Genomic DNA, 12,766 nt, shown 5'->3' with positions numbered 1-12,766 from the left:
TGTAATGATCATCAGAGTCATCTAAGGACAGGTTATTGACACAGACTTAAGTCACTAAGATCGAGGACTAACGTCATTCTTTGTAGAGAAGCTACCCCTATGTCATGTCAATTCTGTTCGCTGATTTAGCCTTTACAAAAGGTTATTTTGTTACTCAAGCAACTGAAAGGGTTCGAAAACCTTACAGTTGCTTGAGTAACAATTTCTTGTGTGTTACAATGCATGGATGTCTAACCTTTATCAAAGAATTGGCTGAGTTAAACATTTATGCACATGTCCCTGTATCTTTCAAGAAATTCCAGGTAATCATACTTTAAACACCGTTTGCGTTAGTTTACACTTACTGTGTAATGATCATCATTTTTACCCAGCGTCATCTCAGGACACTGGTGCTGTTAGCTCCAGGAAGAAGTGGTTAAGTATATGTGCTCCGTTATTTTCGTCATGTAACAGTAGGGTTCCAGAATACGCCGTCCTTGGATACCTGTTTCATGCAGAGGAGTACAAATCAAATATAACAAAATCTTTTTTCAGCGTCATACCACAGTGATTGGTACAAGGAGGTAGCTTCTATCAAATCTATCATGATAGATCTAAAAAGCTAATATAACTCAAGACGATATCAAGTTGTTCGAACGCTCATACAAAACTGAATTTGCAGATCGACATCATCACAAATCAACATGAAGATTGAATACAAGAAAGTACATATCACAAGCATCACTGACAATATAATCTTAAGATGAATAATGTGTGCAGTTCAAACTTGTTGACAGCCATTGGAACATCAATCACTTGGCATTAGTGTGAAGACAGAAATTTGTTTATCTTATAAGGACTGTACATGAAGAATGATGTGCCAAGTAGTAATCTTTTTTTATCACTAGTTTTGGTCTGTCGGCTCTTATTCTTTGTTTTCGATTTTGAGTATCAGAAAACACTTTATGTCCAATAGATCGTGGTGATTTGTTGGCATTCAGAGTCGACCATTCACTCATTTTTCTGAAGTGGAAGGACGAAACCCATGAGACTTTGACAAGGCAGTGAAAAGGATTGATACTGATGTAGCTCGTTGCATCAGAAACTGCCAACAGTGTGTCATTCTTTAAATAGGACATTTCCTGTACATTCACATCACATTGGAGTAGGTATAATGTAAATTGCACTGCAAGGCTTAGATGGTTTGGACATGTGATGAGAAGACCGGCAAACACCTTAGTTCATATTGCATACCACCAGGAGTTTAAAAAACCCTAGACCCCGAGGAAGACCACTCAAGAGGTGGAAAGACCAGATACAAACAGACACAGGGCTCACCCTGAGGGCAACTGAGACGATGGCCTTCGATAGAGCTGGATGTTAAAAAAACAGACAAGGGGGGGGGGCAAGGGGCCAGATCCTGGCTTGAGCACTGCACTGCAAACTATCTGTAAACAGCATACATTAACGTGATATTCAAATTGGAGCTAGATCATAGAATATGAGAAATATTCACTGTTCAAGTGAATGGATAAACTCTAAATGGATAAACTGTGATTAGAAATGGTATTTCTCTTGCTGTATGATGTATTCTACAAGCTGTGAGAAAATGTCGTTTATTGCCGTCTCGTATTTGGCGGAGTAGTGCTATGAAAACTATCTGTAAACAGCATACACTAACGTAATGTTTTAGATCAATCTGTTGGAGCTACATGGTAGAATATGAGAAATTTTCACTGTTTATGTACTCAAAATGGATAAACCGTGATTAGAAATGGCATTTCTCTTGCTGTATGATGTATTCTACAAGCTGTGAGAAAATTACTTTTATTGCCGCCTCGTATGAGGCGAATCTGAAGAACCACCGTGGAGTCAATAAAAGGCACGCCGTGCCGTGTGCGGCGGAAAGCCGGTAATCCCCTCCGGCCCGCGCGGGGAGGTTCCCAGATCTGATACAGGAAGGGGAAACGGGGAGAGACTTATCTCATGAATGCAGGGTGACACCTACACAAAGAGGTACCACCGTAAAGAATAATAAGAAACAGAAAAAAGGCTCCGGAACTACGCGTAAGGTCACGTTAAAATGTCAACCAAGAGCTCACGAGGATCTACTGTACTTTCAAGTTTTGTAAAGAATCTGATTCATTCTGAGTTATGAAGATAATCTGTATGAGGTTTTGCCTGGGCTATTCATCAACATGTTTCCATAGATTACTCCAGGGTACGTTATCTGGTTCTGTTGCTTAGAAAAAGTCGATATTCGCAAGACTCTGGCAGAAACGATAGATCATTATTGCCATGAAGTCATCTAGGAAGTGATATAAAAAGCAATCCTAAATAGATTCTTACGTTTTGTGGCTCTGCTAAGTTTGATTATCTTGACATGTTTATATCAAGAATATAAACATTTGATACAAAAAAAAATTCCCATCGTTTTTTAATCATTATAGCAGTGCAAGGAACTCGGCCTTGTTACCATGTATTAGACGTAGCTTGCAAAGTTAGAAGAAGCCAAATTTGTGTCAGAAGCAGATATAAGATCTTTTCTCTATCATATCAGAGAATCGACGTCAGCGATGAAGCCATGCTGTTGTATAATGCCAATGTTTTTACCTCCGGGGAAACAGATATCCTTCCGCGGAAAGGTACTGTTTTTGGTTTTGGCTCAACCGTGACGGGGGGCGGTACCGACTTCCAACGAACTTTGACCCAGTACTGACGTCACACGTGGCTAAAGTCACGTGTCTACAGCACTTGGGTCATAAAGCTGATGAAGACTGAGTGAATCATTTTCGTTCTTGAGTTGGAGAACAGTTTGATTTCATGTTTTTGGTTTTTATTTGTGTGTTAACAGCTGTAGCTAGCTATAGGTTTTGAAAGGACCAATCTAAAAACAGTTATTCTGGTACCGAAAGTATATCCTTCTCATCATATAAAGGACACTAGAATCAAGTCCTAATGTTGTGTAATATCCAGGCTGTTGACAGATAAGTTTGAACCTTTGATAGCATCAAGGGGACGTAAGCTAGACATCTATTACACAAGCGAAATCACATCCTTCCATCCTGCGGTGCCATGTAATGTCTGTATCATTTCGTAAAATAGATATGAGGCTTTATGTTTTCTCAAGGCTATGGCACTAGGAAGGGATATTTCACCGTATGATGAGGTACTTACATGAGGACATCGGCAGAACGTACTGCACCTGTGCGAAACCCGGTTTTTAAAGGATTTTTGGTCAAAGTTGCATAAGAGTTTTGCCGGTTACAGACGATATCTTTTCCGAGACAACATTTGAAAATTATAGACGGGATGGCATCCTTAAATAGGCGAATGCGTTGGACTTCAAATGCCGAAGTGCTATGTACAATATATTATGGGTTTCATACCGAGGTACTAGGTACACCCACACTCAAAGACGGTGATGTACAAAAATGGATGCACAAGAGGACTCATAGGGTTATATATATGTGAAAAATTACGGTGGCGCAACGGGCGTTGGACTTGGAACCAATAGGTCCCGGGTTCGATACTCATACCGTGGCCCGACGCTGTGCCCTTGGGAAAGGCACTTAACACGACTTCACCACCTGTACGGTGGAGTGACAGCCTCTTAGGCTAATCAGTCTAACTGTGTGCCAAAAAAACACACTACGGAATTGGTTCGTCAATTTGTGAACATCTGCACATTTGCCGAGAGCCGTTAAAAAATTACGAATGACAAATACAGTATCTGTACATCAGCTCAACGTGCGAAAACAAGTTTTCTCATTTTTTTAAGTGGCAAAAAGGACAGTTTCGTTTTTCATAGAGATAAGGGCATTATGTATACCAATACAAAAATTAACTGTTTACCTTTGTAGGAAAGACTACTACATAGCTATACATCATTCCATATTGATTGATTGACGATTGAGAATCCAGGCTAGCATCTTTTTATGTGATATTTTTAAATGACATTTATTGTATTATTGTTATTCGATGGCGAGTGTAAATAGTTATGATTTTTGTATTACACAATGTCTGTAAGAGGACTCCAGAAAGAGTAGTGGTTTATTGTGACTAATTGGAGGTTCCTGAAATAAACAAACAAACAAACAAACATAGCTATCTATATATCATGTCATTAGCGTTAAGTGTCTCGTTTAGCTTTTGTAATGTAGAATCTTGTCTAAAATGTCTTCCTCTAAGCGCTGTCATCTTCGATGATTACTTAGTTGCCTTCAATGCCATTTTAAAACCTCATCAGACAGATTTTGGTGTTTGAAGAGCAATATCCACCGTTGTTAATTCTGAACAGGATCATTAGTACGGGGTAGTTTTAGATTAGAAGAATTAAAAGTAATCGAAAACGCCGTGTGTGATTGAAAACGTTTTCTTACACGTTTCCTGGAGCAACATATTCCAACATTTCATGACTAGACATGGTGACGGCACACTCAAGTTATATCAACTTATACTAATGCCTCCTCCAACACAGGGGACAATACAATGATCATTTTCATCTGGGCGAAGTGAGGAAATTCGTGTTAACTGCCTTTCCCACGGGCACAAGATCGGTGGCATTTCAGGACTCGAACCCTGGACCTCTTGGTTCCGAGTCGAGCACTCTTCCTTTACGCCACGGGACCCCACATATCTTACACGGTTCAGATATTCACGGTTCCTGGAGCAATGGAATTAACTCTGATGTGCTTAGAGTGGGTGTAGCAAACAGCTTTGCACTCGCGTAGCTCCAATTAATTCTAGACCTCTAATCCCACGTGGTGAAAAACAAGTCATCAAAGAAATGCTCGACTGTCGAAGCACGTTTTCTACCTACGCAAATAAGCGTTTCCCGTGCTAAATCCCCTGCTTAACGCCCGTCAACTTGGATTTTATGCAACCTAATGATGCTCTTAAACTGTCCTTTATGGTTACTACTGAGCTTTTAATTGATCGATCTGAATACCTACGGTCTTAATGTGCGCAGCAAAACACCTTTCAAACTATATCGTGGTTACAATTACGTCGATAAAGGTTAGACATCCAGGTAATGAGATACACAAGATACACAGTTTACACAAGCAACTAAGTTTTGAAAACCTTTCCAGTTGCTTGAGTTACTTTTTTCTTGTACATATCGTAGTTGCTAAATTCGTCATGTACATGTACATGTATATCTAGGCGATTTCCACGATCTTTTTCATGGATACATTTTTATAACGACAACCAATGCTAATGTTAAGAACGTTCTTGTAAAGCACGGAAATTGAAGCAGAAACACGTAGAAGTAGAAAGTTAACTTCCAGATGATTTATATAGAATGTTAAAGTTCTGGCATGTCTTGAACGTCGCCGAACTCGTGTTGACAGTGATGCACGAGAGAGAAAGATGTTTGGGAAAAGCAGTCACTGTGAAGATGAGTAGAATCCACCCCTAGACGAACCTACATTAGCGGAAGCCCTTGTAGACCATGCAACACATTAGTCAGTCTCCGAGGTCTGTCTATAAAGCAAGAAACGCAAAATCCTTACGGATGCCGTGGATTAACTCTAAATGGTTTCTCGGTGTAACGCCATGCCGTGCGGACGGTCTCTCTACGTGAGTGTGCAGCCTCGAGGGCCGGCAATATCGTTCAAGCGGTGCCGGCAACCGCTGTGCTTACAGCGGGGATCTCAGACATCGTACCTAACCATTAGTACAGCCGACATTTGAAGAACTTCCAGTGACGACCACGTCGAGCACATCCTCCCCTAGGCTTTGCCACATTTTGGTAGAAAGCCGTGCCCTTTGGTAGAAACAGTTGGAAGCCAATGAGTAAGAGACTCCTCTTTCTACACAACCAAGTCTTTTATTCAGCCGACGTTTCGTTGACCGTATGTTACCCTCTTCTTTGCACTGCAGCACAGGTGTCACTGCCCTAGATGCAGAGAAATTGGTTGTGTAGAAAGAGTCTCTTTACTCGGTGACTTACCAACCTGATGAAACTATTCACAGTTGGAAGCCATGTTTTGCTCGTGCTATGGGAGGTTTCTAGAGGGTATACGGCCATTGAACCTGTGCGTGACAACAATGGTTGATGACATGATCATGAAAATTCATACGCAGACGAGATCTTAGAAGAGAGGGGAAAACGTTTGCTTTTCCAGATTGCTTCCTGGGCCATTTTCAAAATTCACTCGTGTGGTAAATTGTAAGGATTAGCCTGCTACGTTTGATGAGCACTTATCCATACATGAAACTCTGATACGATAAATGATAAGGATCAAGCTGAAGTCTATTCCAATCCATTTACTTGACAATACTGCCTTTTCTTGACATATACATACTCTATCTTACCCAAAATGCCAGTTCATGTTATATCACAGGATAAACTTAGGATTTGGAAAACCTCAAAAGTACCTTCTAGAAGTTCTGATCATGAGATAATTTTGAAATCAATCCCAATCTAAAGCAAATCGATGCAATATCTTTCCAAAAACGCTGACGCTTTCAGTCTGTCACGTTCGATAGTGAAAAACATAAAAACCCTCCCCGAACGGTATATGCCATGGTTAGAAACAAATCCTTTCAGACAAGTTTCTCTCTTGAAACCAACTCCGGCTTGATTGTTAATTTTCTGGGAAAAGGCCAGCCTTTGATAACTAACTACATGTGTATCACGACTGTGTAACTGACTACACACGATCTCATCGCCCGCCGCGTTTTTAAATTTCTCCTCATTTTTTTAGTCACACCAAGTGGCAAGTAATTTTTATGGATGACGTCCTCATAGACTCCATATCTAATGCGAGAGCGCAAAAAAAAAACAAGAAGGGCAAAAAAAGCCATATTCCTATATTTTAAAATTAATTAGGGACGACAAATGGTAGGACACAAATTAAATGAGAGAACACAGTGTAACAACCAACAAGTCTTATATTCGTCATAAAAACAGCAATAAATCAGTGGAACAGCAGTTGTCGTCCTGTTCTGTTTCTGTTCCTTTATTCACATCTTCCCTTATCCCACTGTCGTGACTCTTTGGTCACAGTTACAAGAAGCTGAATTTCTTGGTTTTTTCTTCTGGAAACAGATCAAAATCAATGAGCGCACGGACGTCATCCATAAGTATGACTTACTGTGGCCTATCTAGAGAAGGCGCTTGTCCATTAGGTATTCACCGCAGTGTTCGGCTATCAGTAGCTCTTGAGTACCCTCTTCCGTTCGGTACGCTCGCTTACATAAGCCTGCTTGACAAAACTCCATACAACATGAGTACGCCAAGAAGTGTGCTGAATAACCTAATGATGGGATCATGTTAGATAGACATCTTTCCTGAGATGTTCTCATGATTGATCGTCAAAGCTTGGTAAGGGTTGGGTTGACAATGCTCAGCCTACATTACAGCATGAGCGTATAGAAATAATGAAGCTCGGATGATCACACAAGACACGACACCCAACCGTAAGTCCCGGTAATGAGACCATCATAGATAGACATCTTTTCTGAGATGTTCCCAGAATTGATTATCAAAGCTTGGTAAGGGTTTGGTTGACAATACTCAGCCTACATCACACCACGAGCGTCTAGAAATACCATGAAGCTCGGATAATCAGACAAGCCACGATACACAACCGTAAGTCCCGGTAATGAGACCATCTTAGATAGACATCTTTTCTGAGATGCTCCCAGAATTGGTTTTCAAAGCTTGGTAAGGGTTGGATTGACAATGCTCAGCCTACATCACACCACGAGCGTATAGAAGTAACACGAAGCTCGGATAATCAGACAAGACACGACACACAACTGTAAGTCATATATACCCGGTGATGGGATCATCTTAGATAGACATCTTTCCTGAGATGTTCACAGAATTGATTATGAAAGCTTGGCAATGGTTGACAATGCTCAGCCTACATTACACCACGAGCGTCTAGAAATACCACGAAGCTCGGATGATCATACAAGCCACGACACCCAACCGCAAGTCATATATACCCGGTGATGGGATCATCTTAGATAGACATTCTTTCTGAGATGTTCTCATGATTGATTATCACAGCTTGGCAATGGTTGACAATGCTCAGCCTACATTACACCACGAGCGTCTAGAAATAACATGAAGCTCGGATGGTCAGACAAGACACGACACCCAACCGTAAGTCATGTATGGTGATGGGATCATCTTAGATAGACATCTTTTCTGAGATGTCAAAGCTTGGTAAGGGTTTGGTTGACAATGCCCAGTCTACATCACACCGCGAGCGTCTAGAAATAACATGAAGCTCGGATGATCAGACAAGACACGACACCCAACCGTAAGTCATGTATGGTGATGGGATCATCTTAGATAGACATCTTTTCTGAGATGTTCCCAGAATTGATTATCAAAGCTTGGTAAGAGTTTGGTTTGACAATACTCAGCCTACATTTGTACATCATACCACGAGTTCTAGAAGTAATGAAGCTCGAATGATCCCACAAGTCACGACACCCTACCGTAAGTCATGCATGTAAGATCATCTCAGATAGGCATCTTTCCTCAGGATTGATTACCAACGCTTGGTAAGGCCGCACCTTTAATTTTATGGATGACATCCGCGCGCACATTGATTTTCACCTGTTGAAAAAAAAATCACATCCTCCGATGCTCTGGCCTGGGTGCCATCCTCCGTAGTCCATGGTAGCCAGCGACAATAGGGAGCCAGTGGTAACTACGTATGGTACCCAGGCTGCCGACGCTCCATAAGCCATGGAACTCCAGAACTCAGTACAGTTGCCGATTCATAAATGCTGCAAAAGGCCACGATGTACCGGCTTGTCGTTAAAGTCGCTATGTACATGTACTACCGCAAATTCACAATGGCCGGCTTTGTATTCCTGTGGTTTAGCAGTGTTTTTTGTTGGAACTTTTTTATTCGCCCGCGCGCACTAGTTTGGAGGTCTACAGAGGATGCCATCCATAACATTAAGACAGTGTGGCCTAAGTTTGGTTGACAATACTCAGGTTCTATTACACCAAAAGCGCATAGAAATAATGATCACACAAAGTGTTCATCCAAAGCAAGTCACGACACCGAACTATCGTGTAAGTCATATCAAAAGGGTCATATCAAAATAACGGTGGCGATTTCTCAGGCAATTTTGTCTGAGGCACAAAGCTTTAGAACATTTATTCATCGGATTACTTCAAGGACACGTAAACTTATATAACTGACCGTGAAGTCAATGGCTTGGAAACCCATGCTCAAGGCGCGTGGATGTATTCATAGCGGACTCGTAAAGTGGATTTAAGTCACCCTTTCAACAGTGGCAGTAGCGGAAAAATGGAATCTTTGGTGCCCGCCAGAAAGTGTGCGTTTGGTGTGCAAGCGATCTAATGGAGTTAAAGCCCCAATATGTAACATTTCTGCACCAAAACTTAGAATATTTTAATTTTAGAAATCTTCATGTGACGTGACTGTAGTTTATTTTCACTATTCAACATATTTGTGTGCATATCCCACATTTTTAAAAATATTTTTGGTTGATGATGGATAAAACAGCTCACACTCAGTTTGTGGTGCCACCATAAATTACCAGAATGTACACAAACATGAATGACAGCTAACACGCTCGTAAGGCATGTTGGTCGTATATTCGAATTCAAAGACCATCACTGACATTTCGTAACTTACTAGTGCGACCTAATTTGCATAATTAATGCAAAAATTATATGATTTCTTAATGGTGAATGATGGGAATGTCATATTTGGCACATCTGTAAGTTAATCAAAAGTTAACATTACGATGCATATATTATGTTAAAGCAGAGATCATTTGCGTAATTAAAGAAGAAATTACATTTACATATCAAGCCCATATTTCATGGAGGTATGAGATCTCGGAACTCTTGTTTCCTTTGCATTACTTGAAAGGAAATACAACAATTGTTCATGAGTCCTACACGTTTTTCGAATTCCCTCTTTCAATTCTAGTCCCCGCTCCAGTCTTCTACACAATTGTATGTAATTACAGATAGCCGGCCATTCAATTTCAAATAAATTGAAAACCCTAGAAACTGATTTGAAGTTATTGTCTGCGGTGAATTTCCTACCCAGCAACCGATCCGCAAAATAGCACAGGAATAACCAAATTAGATCTCCGGCACCTGGGTTCACACGTATAACGGGGGTACTAAAGATTATAGCGTATAGAATAGTAACAAAACACTACACGTAAATATTCAGGATACTAGTAAACAGATGGCTTCAACGATGCTAAGAATTACAAAAGCTTCAAGCTTAAAGCTGCATTATGTAACATTTGGACGATACAAAAAAACTAAATTTTCTGGTCGTTTCTTTACAAAGTAAGTTGAATCACGTGTTGTACTTCCATGGTTGAACCAACCCGTCCCCATTGCAAATAAAGTGCAATTTAAGAAGTGGAGGTACAAAAATATGACGCCTTGTGGTTGTGTCTAAAATCTGAAAACACAGCTGTCAGTCATGTTTGATTACTGTAGTTTATGGTGTCACCACAAACTGAGTGTACCTCGTGTGAGCTGTTTTAGCGCCAACCATAAATGTCTAAAATGTGAGATAGTTGCACAAACATGCTGAAAAGTGAAAATGAATTACAATCACACAAAGATTTTTTTAATCAAAATATTTTCAATTTTTGATGCAAAAATGTTACATAATGCTCCTTTAACAGTAGAAGCTATTGAAAACCTCAGAAGCATAATTTTCTTGCTCCACCATGCAATCCATACATTACTGACGAGGCCATATCTGTAAAATTTGTTTGAAGATCAGTGAATGATCAATGTACCACTGCAACGCCAGAAAAAAACAACACGGACGAAAGTTATAGCCTCCTTCGCAGACTTGTAGGGTGTGGCGTTAGTTTTTTTTTTCGGTAAGCAACGCGAGTCAGTATGCCGCAGAGGAACGGTTTTGTCGTCGAGTAAGTTTTGCCATGGAGAGAGGTTTGCCGGGGAGACACCAATGCACGGAAACTCTCTCTCTCTCCGGCGAGTCCCTCGACGGCAAAACCTTCCCTCCGCGGCATAACTCGCGTGGCTCCCCGGAAAAACAAAATTAACGCCGCCGCATCAGAAGTCTAGAAGCGAAGGAGGCTAGAAGAAAGCCTACATGCTCGGAGGTAAACTTTGTGCACTCCTAAAACCCCACTGTTTACGTACAACACGAATATGATCTCACCGTACTGACAACTTTGTTGACAGCGAGTTCAAAAGGAACACACCGGATCAACACGCAAGATAATTCTGTTGAAGATTTGATCACGCGCGTCGATCGTGATTAGATTAGGGTTGTGAAGCATCAGTCATTACAGGAGAATTAGTGTCAGCGCCCTGCTTGCATACTAAAACACCGCCTGACTTCTCCAAGCCGTGCTGTTTTACGATAGATTAGAAATCATCAAGCGTAAGCCAAGCAAGGACTACTCCGTGAATTAACACTACATTAAAGGTAGTTAATAAGACTTCGCCAGCTTTGTTAATTACTTGGAACCTTATTAGCAATTTTTTCAAAGCCAATATTTTAGTCATTTATCTACATACTGAGTTGAAACAACACTATCCCAATGGAACAAAAAGTCCCAAAATTCTGACGGAAAATGGTGACTGGAAGCTAAGGGCCCTGAGCTGATTTTAAGGGTACCGCCCAGAAAATAAAGGATTCATCTTGAGGCTTGTTTCTGCAGTTTTAAATGCCCAAAATCTGAAATGCTGACTCAAATGTGAAACAGTATGTGTCAATATCACAAAAATTGCCTTATTCAGAATATTTCCAGTTTTGCTGCCCTGAAATCGCATTGGATGCCTTTAGTATATGGCCTTACATCCCCAGCTCAACAGGTGCAGGGGCTATGTACTTTAAAACGTGCAGTAAATAATGTATGTGCCTTTGTGGCATATCTTCAAACTTCAGCTAAATGTCAGGGAGATTGCGATCAGACGTATCCCCGAAGCCCCGCCAAGCAAACGGGTTAGAACTGGTTTGTTCCGCGCCGATTTCTCTCAGATCACCGCACGAGATAAAGGTTCTGTGTTTAAAACCTTGGCAGGGAAGCGACAATTTAAAACGACTGTTCTCCTGGGCATCCGTCAGTTCGCATTTTTTTCACAACACGGCGTCTCTTTGTACACTAATGGTTTAAACAACTTCAAACGTGCAGTGGCACACGACATCACTAGAGTTCAGCGATGTCATACCTTCGCCAAAGTGATGTTAACCTTTACAACTGGCGTCTTCTAGCGGTTTATAATCAATTATGCAAATAAGGTCATAATTTGCATAAATTATATCAGGTAATGACCTTTATCCAAATAACACAGGTTGTCCAAAGTATTGAAGTCTAGTCTTAACAAAGATGGATACGGTTGAATATTCTCATTAATTATGCAAATGAGGCCCTAATTTGCTTGATCTAATGATGGTCACATTTTGCTAATTTCCGAACGCTTACAAGTACATTCTCATCTTTAAATACTATATAGTATTTTATATACTATATACGTCACCCGGCTATATTATCATATAGCCGGGTGACGTTGACCAATCAGAAGGCTCCATTCCACATTCTTTATGTCGCCGTAATGTCACAAATAGAGTCAAAATCGGGTACTTATTCATCCCAATCCATACATTAAACAAAATGGATAATCACCCGCATATGACCTCAGGTGACCCAATAGAACAGGGCTCTACTTCTAAAAAATCCAAAAATAACTTGAGTTGTGTTCCGATGACCTCGGGTGACTCCCATAAGAACACCTGTTCCCTGCCTGTGACCCAGATAGAAGACATAGAAC

Source organism: Branchiostoma belcheri, unplaced genomic scaffold (genome assembly GCF_001625305.1).
Source record: "Branchiostoma belcheri isolate BF01 breed outbred unplaced genomic scaffold, Haploidv18h27 scaffold1, whole genome shotgun sequence".
In the NCBI taxonomy this organism is placed as follows: Eukaryota; Metazoa; Chordata; class Leptocardii; order Amphioxiformes; family Branchiostomatidae; genus Branchiostoma; species Branchiostoma belcheri.
The sequence above is the reverse complement of the archived record's forward strand: the minus strand, read 5'-3'. Positions refer to the sequence as shown.